We start from the raw sequence: 4,359 nt of genomic DNA, 5'->3' as shown, positions 1-4,359 counted from the left end.
CAAGACTGTAGAGGCCTGTCCTGTTTCCACTGAAGTCCCAGGCTCCAATTCTGAGATGTTCCTTTCCTGCAGTAAGTGCAGGAGTGGGAGGGCGGAGAAGGGGCAGGTGGGGCAAAGGTGGCTCTAAACAATCTTTCTATTTCTCACAGTTGGGAGAAGCCAGAGGCCTGCTCAGCCCCCAGTTTAAGTAAGAACTGCCTCTTTGGGATAGGCAGGGAAGGAGAACACAGGGAGGTGTCTAGACACTGCAGGAGGCCTTAATGCCCGTTCTGGTGAATTTTAGCTTGTATTTTTCACCACAAACTTTCTTTCTAGAAGAGTGAAAAAAAGGCAGAGGAAATAACTAAAGCTTCACCAGAATGCTCAAAGGGAAGGGCGAGAGGGAAGAGAGTGTGTACATGCACGAAGGATCCCAGAACACCACAGATTAGGTCAGAAACTGTCCCTTAACTATTACAACCTTTTCCCCTCCCCACTCCATTATGCTCCCCTTCTCTCTCCTGAAGGATCATCCTATCTCCGCCCAACCAAGGATATTCCTAGCTTGGCCTCACTGACACAATGTAAAGCACTGATTGCCCAACCCAAGTATCTGCACTGTGCTTCTCAGCTTCAGTGGAAGCAGCTGCCTTTTGCTTTCACAGTCTCACTGAGAACAGTGGAGCAACTTGGTGCTAAAGGTTATGAGGGCCAGCAGGGGGAGCAAGGAGCTGATCACATGCTGCCTCAGCCATCAGACAAGCGGAGCTGCAGCCCCCGCAACCCACAGTCCCCAGAACAATGGCCAGGACAGGGGAAAAAACACCCTAGAACTAATTCCCGAAGCGAGGAACAGTCCCAGCCAAACCTTTTGGCAGCTATGACTGAAGTCAATACAAGTTTTACAGAATTGTATGGAAGCAGTGAGGACTAAGGCCTGTGAGACCACAGAACCACCATATTCAGGAGTATTCAGTATGCAAACTGATCCATATTATGGTTTCTTCCCCCCCCCCCCCCATCATGGTACAGATCTCTTGTGCATAAGTCATCCAGCCAATAGTCCATCTCTTCTGGATTAAGCTGTGTATATTTACAATAAATGATTTTACCTTTATAAAATCATTGATTAGCTTTAGCTAATTGCAATCTCACTTTAAAATTAGATCATTTCACCTTCAGAGATAAAAATTTTGTTTACTGAAATTTTGCTCACCTGAATAAACAGTTGCCTTACCTGTTCTCACTATGAAATCCATTTGTATCCGAAAACAGTACAGTAAGCTGACATGTGAATCACTGGCTTTTCTAAATCCCTTTCTATCGAGGACTTTTTATACAATGCTTGTAAGGCATGGTGTTTAAAACTGACTGATTCACCTTTCCTGATCAATCAAAAATTGAGGGGTGTGTGTGTGTGTGTTTCTCTTCTGCAACATTTAACATTATAGCATAAAAGCACAAGGCAAATTACCAATATTCAGAAGTAGCATTTGCTAAAAACAGTGGATCACTTATATCCTTAAGAAAATCTCTCTTGTGGTAATTGAAGCTAATGACTTAAAAGTAAACACATTATACAAACTACTAAATGATATAGATATAAATGCAGCATACTTCTTTGCAAGGAAAATCAACTAAGAGAGGACTATCGGTACATAGCAAATGCACACCAGTCATGATTGCGAGGTATTTAAGTGAGAACCTGTAGAAGGAGGAGGGGGCCTTGGCTGTTATTCAAATGTGGCTACACAGGATCCAGCTACTGCATCAAGATTAGCTCACATACATACACACACACTAAATAAATAAACCCTCCATTTCTGCAGAATGTAAATTTTTATAGTCCCAAATTGTCTCGTCTTCCTATACAGAGATGCAGCACAGTGTAGTGGCTAAGGCACTAGAGTGGTTTCAAAGTGACAGGGGTTCAATTCCAACTCTTTCTCAGACTCTCTATATGACTTGGTGACTCACTTCTTGTGCATGTCTAAGGCCTGATCTATATTTAAAAATGAGACTGACCTAGCTAAGGGCTTGCCTACACTTAAAATGTTACAGCTGCGCTGCTGTAGCACTTTAGTGTAGACACTACCTATGCTGACAGGAGGGACTCTCTTGTCAGTGGGGTATAGGTAATCCACTTCCAAGAAGCGGAAGCTAGGTTGACAGAAGAATTCTTCCATTGATCTAGTGCAGTCTTCACAGGGACTTAGGTCGGCTTAACAACACTGCTCAGCAGGGAGGATTTTTCATAACCCTGACCAATCTAATTAAACCGACCTAACTGTCTAGTGTAGACCAGGCCTAAGTCACTCAGGGCTGTGAAAAAAACTTTTATAACCTAACTCCCAGCATAATGGGTTGATGCCACTAAATTAACAGAAGAATTCCTGAATACTGGCTAATCACTCAGACCAAAAGTGGCAACAGTATTATTAAAGAAGCACAGGGGTTTAAATTCAGACAGAAAGGCCCCCCATGCACACCTGCTGGGGCTGCAGAAGTGGGGGAGGTAGAGAAATTACTGTCTGTCTGTCTCCTACTTCTCCCTGGACCCCACAGGTATTCCATAGAGATTTTTACCCCATCGTATTTTGGATGGGATATGTGATAAAGCAGGGGGCTAGTTGCTGCTATTTGCCCACAGTGAAAGGCATTGTTGGAATCAGAATTTTACCCGTCTCTTCTATATAAAACCGTGTATTGTAACTAACAACACAGGGAGATTTGAGTCCCGTGCTGTTTTTTTTTTGTTGGGTTTTATTGTTTGTTTGTTTTCCCCAAAGCAATCCTACAATTATCAATTTAATCTTTTGACTCTAGTATAGATGTGGGTTATGAACTTCAGCTACTTAATTTGTAGACCACTGCACTATTTCAACCACAAAGACATAATAATCCCCTGTCTATGGGCACTTACTTAAACCTTCAACACACTAAAATGCTGTATTGATTTAAAAAAAATAATATCCTAATATTTTCTCTAGAAGAGATTACTTAGGAAAAAAAAAAAAAAAGAGAGATCTTGCTGTACACAGGCGGTATGTACATGGACTTCGATGGGATTATGACTGGGTAAGGACCTTGGGGTCGGGCCACATATTCAAAGCATTAGTCACATGTAACATTTATAACTTGCTGGACAATTGATGTCACTTAAACATACCCAATTTTCTCCAAAACCATTGAAAGACAGGCTTTGTCTGTTTGAGCAATGGATTACACCACCTCCTAAATACTAAGTTGATTGACGCTCTATAAATACCTTAGATTGATATCGGTACCTTTACCTCAATGGTGATTTATTTATTTCACTATTTCTACTAGTGTTTTTACTCTCTCAAAGAAAACCATACATAAAAATTAAGTTGATGATTCTTCTACTTGAGCACAACTACACAGAACAACTGCATAAAAAAAGCCCAATTGCAAACCTCACGGAGTTCACTTTTAATCTGAAGACAATTTAATGTCAAAATAAATTCTGAGTGAAAAAAGTGTTATTTCCAATTCCTGGGTACTAAAAGGAAATGCATAAACTGAATCATCTTTGACATCTTGGTCAGTTTGGAGAAAATGATTTCACACCCTAAGACATACTATGTCAAGTTTTATTGATTGTTAAATTCAAGCTATGTTATACCTGAAATGGATGGCTTGGGAAGGGGAGGGTTGGTAGGAATACAGAACCTTTAATCTTTAGTTAAGGCCCTGTGTGCTGTAGAGCCCATTAGACCTAAAACCTGAAACAAGCAAGAGGCAGGAGGGATGCAGAATGTATCCAACCCAGCCTGTTAAACAGCCAGTAATGTGCCTGGCTGGACAGACTTCTCAATTGTGTTAGGCATTTACTACAGGCCTCTTCTTATCCCATTAGGTGGTCACTTGTGAGGTGCAGAATGCCTTGACTTCCCAATGAAGTCACTGAGAGCTAAAAGCATTCAGTACCTTACTGGAACATGCCCTAGAAGCTGAAATGGCCACAGGTGCCCCTTCACTAACTAAAACCACTAGCATGGCTGAGAGTTTGAAGACAGGGTCTGGAGACGGCAATGGGGAAGGTGACTAGGAGGTGGGTATGTGCATTAGGGAGGAGGAATGCCTATGCAGGGGCCCCCAATATTTTCAGCAAAGTGGGAATTATGCAGCAGGGTCAACTAATTGCAAAACTATTCAGCAATCTGTGCAGACCTTCAGTGTCACTGTAATCATTCTAAATGCACCTGCAATTTAAATAGAACTCATGTTACGTATGGTCTCATCATATTTTTACATCATTTGTGAACCAGATTTCTTCAAATCTGTCTGCAGGCTAATGTCATATATTTCCCTATAATCCTCATCAAGAGTTAAATCTTTGCTTAGTTTTGAGACACA

This window comes from Trachemys scripta, unplaced genomic scaffold (genome assembly GCF_013100865.1).
Source record: "Trachemys scripta elegans isolate TJP31775 unplaced genomic scaffold, CAS_Tse_1.0 scaffold_126, whole genome shotgun sequence".
Lineage (NCBI taxonomy): Eukaryota > Metazoa > Chordata > Testudines > Emydidae > Trachemys > Trachemys scripta.
This window is presented reverse-complemented; position numbering follows the sequence as displayed.